Here is a 13,006-nt window from a genome sequence, read left to right on the forward strand (position 1 = left end):
AGGCGAGAGGATTGCTTGAGCCTGAGAGATCAAGGCTGCAGTGAGCCCTGATTGTGCCACTGCACTCCAGCCAGGGTGACAGAGCCAGACCTTGTCTCAAAAAAAAATACTGACAAAGAAGAATTCTTATGGAGGGGGATGTGTGTGTGAATGAGTGGTTAAGAGGATACGACATATAACACTGTTTAAATACTAAATAAAATTGTCCTCACAGAATGTACTATCTTCACGGTACACTTTCTATTCTCTTCGTTTTCTTTTCTCTAACTTCTTTGCCAAATGCTAGCCAATATGTGTTTAAATTTTTCCTTCATAGATATACATCAACAATAAAACTTTTATTTAAAATTTGTAATCAGTATATACACAGTCTTACATTTATATGCCAGTAGAAAAGGATAGTGGAAACCAAATCAGGAATAAGTGAGAAAATAGCAGTGACCAAAAACAAAACCTCATTTTATAATAAAAAGCCAATCAGTCATGTAATGCCAGTGATAGTAGTCACTGAAGCCTTACTGTGTGCCAGGCACCATCCAGCATTTTCATGTCCTGTCACACTTGTGGCTTATGACACACCTCAGTGTGTCAGTTGGGTCCTCTGAAAGCAGATGGAGCTAGGAGTACAAGAGGTTAACTGTGGCACAGCACTGGTGAAACATAGAAGTCGGAAAAAGCAAGTCTAGGCAGGGAAATTCTTCAGACCCTGCGGCAGATCTGACACCTGTTAAAGGAAAGGAGGGGAAGTGGGTTTGGGCAGGGAGAGCCTCAGACGGCACTGCAGACCTGACAAAGCCTGGGCCAATGTGATCAGCAACTCTGGACAAGAGCTGGCCAGTAGAGGAGTCTCTTCTTAGGCTGCAGTGCCCATGCCCGGAAGCCGCTGAGCTCAGTCACTAGCTGGGGGCTACCTTAGGAGATCAAGGTCTCACCTCCAAAGGTGAGTAAGATTCAAAGGTGCTAATGGCTGAAGGCATCTGCTCACTGCACTCCTCACCGGCTGAACAGCAAGCCCTTTCTTGAAGGGAAATCTGAGTGATGCTCCTCCATGGCTACCTCAGTAAGGGAGGTTTTATTATGATTCCCCCATTTTTCAGAAAACAAAAGAGGCACAAAAGTTACGTAAATTTCCCAAAGTTACACAGCTAGTAAAGAGCTGATAAATGTCTCTTATTTGCCTTGCAGCTGATAGTAAAAGTCACTTTTTTTTTTCTTTTTTTTTTTTTAAGATGAAGTTTCACTCTTGTTTCCCAGGCTGGAGAGCAGTGGCACGATCTCGGCTCACTGCAACCTCCACCTCCTGGGTTCAAGTGATTCTCCTGCCTCAACCTCCCACGCAGCTGGGATTACAGGCCACCACGCCGGGCTAATTTTTGTATATTTAGTAGAGACGGGGTTTTACCCTGTTGGCCAGGCTTGTCTCAAACTCCTGACCTCAGGTGATCCGCCCACCTCGACCTCCCAAAGTGCTGAGATCACAAGCGTGAGCCAACGTCCCCAGCCCTAAAAGTAACTTTCTAATTGATTAGGAGTTTTTAGAAATGTTCAGCTTTCAGGCCAGGCGCGGTGGCTCACGCCTGTAATTCCAGCACTTTGGGAGGCCGAGGAGGGCAGATCACGAGGTCAGGAGATCCAGACCATCCTGGCTAACACCGTGAAACCCCGTCTCTACTGAAACTACAAAAAAATTAGTCGGGCGTAGCCTGTAGTCCCAGCTACTCGGGAGGCTAAGGCAGGAGAATGGCGTGAACCCGGGAGGCGGAGCTTGCAGTGAGCTGAGATTGCGCCACTGCACTCCAGCCTGGGTTACAGAGTGAGACTCCATCCAAAAAAAAAAAAAAAAAGTTCAGCTTTCATCAATACGTCATTTAAAAATGCTTTTTAAAAATATTAAGTGTTTTACATTGTTTTTAAGTGTGCTAAGTATACCATGAAAAAAAGAAAATTTATTATGTAAAATTTCTCATTTTAAAAAGCAAAATGATATGGGAGAATATATCCCAAGTTCCAGAAATGTTTAGCCTTATTTTTCTCTTCTAATCAAAAGGTGTTATTTTTAACAGTTTAATCTCTGGACTGCAGTCAAAGGTGCTAAGTTTCAATGTTGATGCAGAGTTTACAACATAGTTTTAAACATGTGAGAACTGGAATTGTAGGAAAGTGCTCAGAGACCTCCAATTACAGTAGCATTCCCAGGTGCGGCCATAACAATTTTATTACCAACACGCTGTCCCTTTGCACCTCTTTCAGCAGGGGAAGTAGAAGAACCTTCAGGAAATAGTCAAGCAGCAAGTGGTCGAGCAGTTTAGGTACTATTTGCCTGATGATGTTTTCTAAATTGATTTCTTTATTACCTAGAGATCTTTCTCCTTCCTTTCAATTTTCACCTTTCCTGACACATAAGAAAACACAGCTTTGAACAAGCAGAGCGTTGAGGTGGCACAGACCTTCAGAATTTCTTATCTCCTCCATGCTAGCCAATTATTTCACTATTATCTGTATGGAAAAGAAGAGGAGAGGAAACCTGGGGAAGGAAGTCTTAGAGCTACAGTTGGAATCACCTTTCCATTGCATGACAAATAATCCTTCTGGATCCTTAAAAAGTTTGTTTTTAACATAATGTTTTAAAAATACAATTTAAGTTTATTGTAGAAAAATCAGAAAACACTAAGGCAGAAAGAAAAGGAGATCCACCATCCAGGGCTCCCTAACATTACATTTATTTTTTATTTATTTTGAGATGGAGTTTCACTCTGTCATTTGGAATGGAGTGCAGTGGCACCATCTCGGCTCACTGCAACCTCTGGCTCCCAGGTTCAAGCGATTCTCCTGCCTCCGCCTCCTGAGTAGTTGAGATTACAGGCACCTGCCACCACGCCTGGCTAATTGTTGTAGTTTTAGTAGAGACAGGGTTTCGCCAGGTTGTCCTGGGTGGACTCGAACTCCTGACCTCAAGTAATCTACCCACCTCAGCTTTCCAAAGTGCTGGGATTACAGGCATGAGCCACCGTGCCTGGCCTCCCTAACACATTAGTGTATGGACTTCCACTCACTCCTCTCTAGTGTATTTTTTTTTTCCAAAAAATAGGATCATTCCTTAAATATTATCTTAGAACTGGTTTTTCTTCACTTGATATCATAATCATCTTTTCACATCGATAAGTTCATTTCTACAAATGTGTACATACAACTCTAGCACAATTTATTCAAGTAGTACCCTACTGAACGCTTTAATTTTTTTTCTTCCTTTTTTTCAATATGAGAAACAATTCAGTGAACACCCTTGTAGCTAAATCTTTTTTTGCAATATTCTGAGATAAAATGCATAAAACACAAAATTTAACATTTTAACCATGCTCAAGTGTACAGTTCAGTGTTTTGTGCATACTCATAAAGCTGTACAAACATCACCACTACCTAATTCCAGAACATTGCCATCGCCCCATAAAGAAACTCCATACCTATTAGCAGTTGTTCCCAATTCCTCCCTACCACCATTGCCTGGCAACCACTACTCTAGTTTCCGTCTCTATGGATTTGCCTATTCTGGACATTTCATATAAATGGGATCGTATCACATGTGTTCTTTTGTGTCTAGCCTGTTTCACTTAGTATATAGTATTTCCAAAATGCATCCATGTTGTAGCACGTATCAGTGCTTCATTCCTTTTTGGCTGAATTACTTTTTATGCCTGAATTATTATTCCACTGTATGGCTATACTACCACATTTTGTTTATCTATTCATCAGATGATGGGCATTGGGTTGTTTCTGCCTTTTGGCTACTGTGAATAGTGATGCTTAAACATTTTTGGACAAGTTTTGACATGGGCACATGTTTTCAGCTCTCTTGGGTATACAGCTAGAAGTGGAATTGCAGAGTCACTCTACATTTAACATTTTGAGGAACCACCAAACTTTTCCATAGCAGCTGTGCCATTTTCCATTCCTGCCAGCAATGTATTAGGGTTCTAATTTCTCTCTGTCTGTGCCAACACTTATTTTCCTTTTTCTTTTTTTTTTTTTTTTTTTTTTTTTTGAGACGGAGTCTCGCTCTGTCGCCTAGGCTGGAGTGCAGTGGTGCGATCTCTGCTCACTGCAAGCTCCGCCTCCCAGGTTCACGCCATTCTCCTGCCTCAGCCTCCTGAGTAGCTGGGACTACAGGCGCCCGCCGCCACGCCCAGCTAATTTTTTGCATTTTTGGTACAGACAGGGTTTCACCGTGTTAGCCAGGATGGTCTCGATCTCCTGACCTCATGATCCACCTGCCTCGGCCTCCCAAAGTGCTGGTATTACAGGCGTGAGCCACCGCACCCGGCCTATTTTCCTTTTTCTTATTATTATTGCCATTCGATTAGGTGTGGTTCTGATTTGCATTTCTTTAATAACTAATGAAGGTCAGCATCTTTTCATGTGCTTACTGGCCATTTATATATCTTCTTTAAAGAAATGGTTTTTTAAATTCTCTGCTCAATTTTTTTTTTCTTAGATGGAGTCTCACTCTGCCCAGGCTAGAGTGCAATGGTGCAATCTCAGCTCACTGCAACCTCTGCCTCCTAGATTCAAGCATTCTCCTGCCTCAGCCTCCAAGTAGCTGGGATTACAGGCATGCACAACCACGCTCGGCTAATTTTTGTATTTTTAGTAGAGATAGGGTTTCACCATGTTGGCCAGGATGGTCTTGAACTCCTGACCTCAAGTGATCTGCCTGCCTCAGCCTCCCAAAGTGCTGGGATTACAGGCCTGAGCCACCGCACCTGGCCTTTTTTGTTTTGTTTTGTTTTGTTTTTGAGATGGAGCCTCACTCTGTCACCCAGACTGGAGTGCAGCAGTGCAATCTTGGCTCACTGCAACCTCTCCCTCCCAGATTCAAGGGATTCTCCTGACTTAGCCTCCTGAGAAGCTGGGATTACAGGCATGCACCACCACATCCAGCTAATTTTTTTGGTATTTGTTTTAGTAGGTACACAGTTTCACCATGTTGACCAGGCTGGTCTGAACTCCTGACCTCTAATGATCCGCCTACCTTGGCCTCCCAAAGTACTGGGATTATAGGTATAAGCCACCGTGCCCAGCCCTTTGCCCAATTTTTAATTGGGTTGTTTGTCTTTTCATTGTTGACATGTAAAAGTTATTTATATATTCTGGATAGTATGCCCTTATCAGATAAATGACTTACAAATATTTTTCTCCTATTCTGTAAGTTGTGTTTTCACTTTTTTTTTTTCTTACTTTTTCTTAAATAGAGACGGGGTCTTTCTATGTTCCCTAGGCTAGTCTCAAACTCTCAAACTCCTGGACTCCAGCAATCCTCCTGCCTTGGCCTCTCAGAGTGTTGGGATTTCAGCTGTGAGCCACCAGGCCTGCCCCTTCACTTTCTTGATAGTGTCCTTTATACACAAAAGTTTTTAATTTTGATGAAGCCCAATTTATCTTTTTTCTTTTGTTATTTGTACTTTTGGTGGCATATTTAAGAAACTGTTACCTAATCCAAGGTCATAAATATTTATACCTATGTTCCCTTCAAGTTCTATGAGCTCTTACATTTAGGTCTTTGATCCATTTTGAGTAAATTTTTTTATATCGTGTGATATTTTAAGTATCTACTTTGAATAGATTCCCAGAAAGTGACCATACAATGCTTCAGGGGTTGTTTTGGTTTAGGTTTTTTTTTTAGAAAGTCTCATGTCTTGCTCTCTCTCCAAGGCTGGAGTACAGTGGCACAATCATGGCTCACTGCAGCCTAGAAATCCTGAACTCAGGCAATCCTCCCACCTCAACCTCCCAAGTAGCTAGAACTACAGGTGCATGCCATTATGTTCAGCTACTTTTTTTATTTTTTGTAGAGACAGGGTCTTGCTGTGTTGCCCAGGCTGGTCTCAAAATCCTGGCCTCAAGTAATCCTCCCACTTTGGCCTCCCAGACTGCTGGGATTACAGGTGTGAGCCACCACACCAGGCCCAGTTTTAAACACAGAAGCTGAATTTCTAATTCTAGTCACAGTTCCATCATCAATGAGGACAAAAGAAATAAGAATGGGCCAGGCGCGGTGGCTCATGCCTGTAATTCCAGCACTTTAGGAGGCCGAGGCAGGCGGATTACGAGGTCAGGAGATTGAGACCATCCTGGCTAACATGGTGAAACCCCGTCTCTGCTAAAGAATACAAAAAATTAGCTGGGCGCCCAGCTACTCGGGCAGCTGAGGCAGGAGAATGGTGTGAACCAGGAGGCGGAGGTTACAGTGAGCCGAGATTGCACCACTGCACTCCAGCCTGGGTGACAGAGCAAGACTCTGTCTCAAAGAAAAAAAAAGAAAAAGAAATAAGAATGCATTTATTTAACAAAACATTATATTTTTCCTTGTAAGCAAATGACTAAAATTAACAAGAAATTACTGGATTACTACCTCACTTATTTGCCATCACTTTTTCCAACTGCTGTTCCTAGTGTCTTAATTACTTTTGTCTGGTACTTTGCAGAACTGTCACTGTGAGGATCTGACCTTAACTGTCAGATCACTGTAACCAGGTTTCATCTCTTGCTAAAGATTCCACATAAAGAGAGGGTATAAAGGAGCTGGTGGGTACAAGTCTCTTCACAGACATGCAAACCTGGAGAAACCATTTGTGGCCAGCATTCCTTGTTCATCTAAGAAAATACATGTTCCTTTATATTCCAGTTTTCCAAACATGGATCACCTCCTCTTCCCCTAAATTTTCTTTCCTTGTAACTACACAAAAGAAACCACTCAAGTTCCCATCTCTTCTCCTTGCCAGTGTTTCATCAGGCTGATAATGCTGGACGGGAGAAAACAAACCTCTTTGACTCTTCTGCCATCTACTGACATGGAAAACTGCTTATGCAGCAGTGAAACATGAAGCACTACCGAAAAGGAGCAGGACCTAGACCCTGAGCTCTGAAGTGGGAGACAAAAGACCAAGGTTGTTACTGAACTGGGGAATGGGGATGGAGAGTTGGATTTACAAGGGATGTCTTTAAAATATATATATATGTTAGGTTGGGTGTGGTGGCTCATGCCTGTAATCCCAGCACTTTGGGAGGCTGAGGTGGGCAGATCACCTGAGGTCAGGAGTTCAAGACCAGCCTGGCCAACATGGTGAAAACTCATCTCTACTAAAAATATAAAAAAATTAGCCAGGCGTGGTGGCGCGTGCCTATAGTCCCAGCTACTTGGGAGGCTGAGGCAGAAGAGTCCCTTGAACCCAGGAGGCGGAGGTTGCAGTGAGCTGAGATGGTGCCACTGTACTCCGATCCTGTGTGACAGAGTGAGATTCTGTCTCAAAAAAAAAAAATTTTTTTTAAAGCTAGACATGTTGAATTTTAGCTATGGTTATTTGGTCTGGTATAAAGGGGGTCATGTTTAATGCATGAATCCCTTGCACCCTACATAACATGAGAATAATATTCACAATCAAGGAAAACTGTGTGAACTAATTCATCTGTATATATGTGATATATGTATTTTTTAAATCAAAAGAAGAAACCTGTATCTAACCAAGTAGTGACTGAGCTCTCACAATGTGAAAAAACTAAAATGTGGCCTTTACATCATTAAGGCCTAAAAACTCTCTTTCTCAGCTATATAGGTAAGTAAAAAATCAAACAGACCAGGTGCAGTGGCTCGCGTCTGTATTCCCAGAATTTATGGAGGCTGAAGAGGGAGAATCACTCGAAGCCAGGAGTTTGACACCAGCCTGGGCAACATAGGGAGACCCCATTTTTACCAAAAAATAGAAAAAATTAGCTGGGCATGGTGGCACACACCTATAGTCCCAGCTACTCCAGAAGCTGAGGTGGGAGGACCATGTGAGCCCAGGAGGTCAACGCTGCAGTGAGCTATGATCTTGCTGCTGCACTCCAGCTTGGGCAACAGAGTGAGACCCCATCTGTAAAAAAGAAGAGAAAAATATTCAAGCACTTGCCTCTCCAAGCTGTCTGGCACAGCTGATAGCAGGCATATGCACTACAATATTGACCCTTATTGCCAAAATACAATAAGTTGGCAGTATTTTCTGTGGAGAGCACACTTTGCAGTTTACTTCATATTGTATAAATCTCAAGCAATACTGCTTTTCTGACTTCTGATTGGAAAGAGACCATTCCACACCATACTACCTCTTCCTGTACTTCCTATCAATGGCAACCCTCCTTTTCCTTGCATATAAAGTCCATTTAACAGTATATCTTGTAGCAAAGATTTCTTAACAGGATAAAAACATTCGCCATAAAAGGAAAAGGTGAAGGATTAGCCTATACTAAAATTAAGAGTATCAGGGGCTGGACATGGTGGCTCATGCCTGTAATCCCAGCACTTTGGAAGAGCAAGGTGGGAGGATCGCTTGAGTCCTGGAGTTTGCAGTCAGCCTACATAACATTGGGAGACCCCGTCTCTACAAAAAATAAAAAAATTAGCCAGCTGTGGTGGCACACGCCTGTAGTCCCAGCTACTCAGGAGGCTGAGGTGGGAGAACCACTTGAGCCCAGGAGGTTGAGGCTGCAGTGGGCCATGATTGCACCACTGTGCTCCAGCCTGGGTGAGAGTGAGACCCTATCTCAAAAAAAAAAAAAAAAATATTGAGAACATCTTTTCAAATGATATCACTAAGAGTTCTAATAGGCAACCTATAGGTAGAAGAAGATATCTGCAATAAATGTATCCCTCAAAGAATTCATATCCAGAATACATAAAAAACTCTGATCATGGTGACCTGAATTCCCCCTCTCCAAGAATATGAGAGTGACAACTCTTGCAAAGTGTTATAGGCCACGGAGTATGTAAGAAGACACCAGTGGTGGAATCGAGTGTTTAGTCCCAGTTGGGGACCTGTGGTAGAAAAATACTTAGTAGCTACCCAGATTGTAACGGTTGGTGTTCCTGGCTGGTGTGCAGGATCTGTGTTCCAGAAAGTGGGAAAACATAGCAACTGCAGTAGGAAGTGGCTTTCTTCCCTTCAGATTGCTAGTCATAGTGGCTATGTGCAGATCAACTGGGAGAGAGTTGAGAAAGATGTAAAGAAAGCAACACGACAGGTTAAGAAACGTGCAAATAGGCCAAGTGTGGTGGCTCACACCTGTAATCCCAGCACTTTGGGAGGCTGAGGTGGGCAGATCACAAGATCAAGAGCTCAAAACCATCCTGGCCAACATGGTGAAACCCCGTCTCTACAAAAAATACAAAATTTAGCTGGGTGTGGTGTCACATGCCTGTAGTCCCAGCTACTCGGGAGGCTGAGGCAGGAGAATCGCTTGAACCTGGTAGGCAGAAGTTTCAGTGAGCCGAGATCGCACCACTGCACTCCAGCCTGGTAATAGAGCAAGACTCCATCTCAAAAAAAAAAAAAGAAAAAAAAAAAGAAATATGCAAATAAAGCAACACCTAAAATCAACAATATAATTGAAGAAGTCACAGAATTTATCAAACAGAACATCATGATATCCAGTTGATTTGTGGGAGGTTTTCTGCTAAGACATGCATCTTAAGGAGATGAATATTTTCCCATAGTGGATTCAACTATGAGAAGAGAAGTGGCAGCAACAAGGTGGTCTCTTAATAGTACATGCTGCCGGGATCTCAAGGGCAAGGAGAAGCAACTGGCCGGGCCATACTGAACTCACAACTTAGCATTTTGCCATCTGAAGCTTGCCAAACTAGTATCTGCTGTCAAACAATCTATGTGGAATGTGAATAATAGTATTCCTGAGTGAAATATGGCTTTCCTAATATTTTAAAATTCACATCTGTTTAGAAATCCACCTGCAAAATATCATGACCGGATGTAGATATGGAGAGAAAAGAAATATGTTGGATTTATTGTCCAGTGAAATATTATCTTTTTATTTAAATAACATGATCTTCATTGTGCTTTATGGTATAGTGCTGATAATTTAAAATGTGTATTATAGCTTCAGTATTAGGGCTGACTTTTTAAAAAACAGATATGTTTGCAATAAATTGAAGAACTATAATGTCCTTTTGTGAAAAGCTTTGGAAATGATATAATTATTAAAGATATTAAATAGACCAAAAAAAAAAAAACAACTTACAAATCAATAAGAAAAAAGACAGTTCAATGAAAGACAAAAGACTAGCAGATATTTCACAAGAGGGTATACTAACAGTCTATAAAAGTATGAAAAGGTGTTCAACTGATCAGTCATCAGGGATATGTGGATTAAAACTAAAATTTATATTATTTTATTTTACATAATACAGACGTAGTCTTGCTATGTTGCCAAGGCTGGTCTCAAACTCCTGGACTGAAGCAATCCTCCTGTCTTGGCCTCCCAAAGTGCTGGGATTACGGGTGTGAGCCACTGGGCCCGGCCTAAAATGTTATCAGAGTGGTTAAAATGAGAAGATGCAAAATATGAAGAGCTGACAAGGGTATGGAACAAGTAGAAAACTCACACACTGCTGGTGGAATATAAAAGGGTATGAACACTTCAGAAAATAATTTGCCAATGTCTCCTAAAACTGAACATGTTTATACCCTATGATGTAACAATCCACTCCTAGAACTCTACCCCACAGAAATGCATCTCTATTTAACAGAACACCAGTACTACAATGTTAATTGAAACTACCCAAATGCCTTTGAAAAAATTATGTTACATTCGGCCGGGCACGGTGGCTCGTGCCTGTGATTCCAACACTTTGGGAGGCCAAGGCGGGCGGATCACGAGGTCAGGAGATCCAGACCATCCTGGCTAACACGGTGAAACCCCGTCTCTACTAAAAATACAAAAAATTAGCCGGGCATGGTGACGGGCGCCTGTAGTCCCAGCTACTCGGGAGGCTGAGGCAGGAGAATGGCGTGAACCCGGGAGGCGGAGCTTGCAGTGAGTGGAGATCGCGCCACTGCACTCCAGCCTGGGCGAAAGAGCGAGACTCTGTCTCAAAAAAAAAAAAAAGAATTGTTGGTATTCACATCAAATTAGTTTATTACTGGTCAGGCACGGTGGCTTACACCTGTAATTCCAGCACTGTGGGGGGCTGAGGTGGAAGGATCACTTGAGCCCAGGAGCTCAAGATCAGCCTGGGCAACAAAGTGAGACACTCGTCTCTACGAAAAATTGAAAAACTAGCTGGATGTGAGGGCGCTACACCTGTGGCCCCAGCCACACAGGAGGCTGAAGCAGGAGGATCACTTGACCCCAGAAGGTCGAGGCTACAGTGAGCCAAGGTTGTGCCACTGCACTCCAGCCTGGGAGGCAGAGCAAGACTCTGTCTCAAAAAAAAAAAAAAAAAAAAAAAGTTTCTTTCCAGTTAGCCTTTCTAAGCCTCTTTTCTGAGCCTAGGTTTTAAAATAGAGTGCCTAGCACAGTGTCTGGCACAAAATGCTCAATAAATGGTAAATTGATACCTTCTCCTAAACAAGTGGGACAGGTTTAGGAACCTTTTCCACACACTAACACAGTACTCTGTACTTCTCCCTGTCTTAGCATTTCTTACTGCTTTCCAGGACTAGAAGGCATTTGAGTGCAAGAATGCTGTGTCGTCCACCATAATATTCCTAGCACCGAGTTCAGCATCTGATGTGGAATAAGATCTCAATATTTGTTAAATAGATGGTTGAATAAATAAGTAAACTTCCAGTACTCTGCAACATCTATTATTTTACTGCTAAGTTATGGAATTACATTTGTTTTCCCTAAAGTAAGTTTTCTTAGCCTCTCCATCCACTGATAATCTGTCCCACAATATCGTGACTTGATTCTGTTCCAGATGAACCTTTTCCTAGTATTTCTTGTATTCTTTATTATCTGTCATGTGAGGGCAGTTATGGAGCTTCATTTTTACAACTGCTGAATCTAAATTTAACTGCTGACTTTCTACCATCCATTTGCAACCTTCTTTAAAAAGCCTGGCGAGTAATTCTTCATCTGTCATGGCCCATTTCAGTGCCCTCAATAGTAAAACTGGCAAATGTGGAGACCTATCCTTAATGAACAGACCAGTTTGGTCATTCTTACTAGATTCCATGGATTTTCAACATGATTAAGAGAAAATAATTTGAGGCTGAGAATTGTAGTTACCCAGCTGAATGGAAGGCAAAGGAAGAAACTAGACGCTCCCAGGTAACTGCCCAGTTTTTGTTTTTGTTTTTCCTTTCCACCAATGACAAGGCACGCTCAATAACTTTACTCCCGAGGGAGGATATCCCATTCTGAAAAACACACCACTGTATGCGATAAAGGCAGGGGGTAGGAAACATTACACTGTGGGAGAGGAAACAAACATTTGATAAGCGTGTAACAGAAAACAGTTCTGGCAACTATTATTTCTTCTTCTCCCTCAAATCCAGGAAAGGTCCATAGCCCATTTTCTGTAGTATTTCACCAACCAATATGATCTCTTGGACTTGAAAATAATCGCCCCCATTTCCAACTCTCCATCACTCTAAAATTATTAGTGATCTTCAGGTACTTGAAAAAGTAAACTTCTGGCCAGTTGCGGTGGCTCACACCTGTAATCCCAACATTTTGGGAAGCCGAGGCGGGTGGATCACTTGAGGTCAGGAGTTTGAGACCACCCTGGCCAACATGGTGGAACCCCATCTCTACTAAAAGTACAAAAATTAGCCGGGTGTGATGGCGCGCACCTGTAGTCCCAGCTGCTTGGGAGGCTGAGGCAGGGGAATTTCTTGAACCCAGGAGGAAGAGGTTGTAGTGAGCTGAGATCGCGCCACTGCATTGTGACAAAGCCAGGCTCCATCTCAAAAAAAAAAAAAAAAGAGCAAACTACACTTCTTATTGAAATGTAATGCACAGAGAGGTATACAACTCTCTCCAAACCTTATTAAAAAAAAAAAAAGTATCTGTGCCCCAGCATGCTTCCTTGTTATGAACTGTGCACAGGTAGCACTCTGCTAACATTATGTAAATTATAAAACATATACAAACAGGACAGGAGAGAAAATGAGGAAAAATCAACAGAAATAGGAGTTCTAATTTTTACTTTGTACATTTCTTTTTTTTTTTTTTT

General features: G+C 42.2%; 1 pseudogene; it reads left to right on the forward strand.

The window, feature by feature from the left end:
- Positions 1-8,721: 8,721 nt before the first annotated feature.
- On the forward strand, positions 8,722-9,501 carry LOC100424459 (FUN14 domain-containing protein 1-like; annotated as a pseudogene).
- The last annotated feature ends 3,505 nt before the right edge of the window (positions 9,502-13,006 follow it).

This window comes from Macaca mulatta, chromosome 11 (genome assembly GCF_049350105.2).
Source record: "Macaca mulatta isolate MMU2019108-1 chromosome 11, T2T-MMU8v2.0, whole genome shotgun sequence".
Classification (NCBI taxonomy): domain Eukaryota; kingdom Metazoa; phylum Chordata; class Mammalia; order Primates; family Cercopithecidae; genus Macaca; species Macaca mulatta.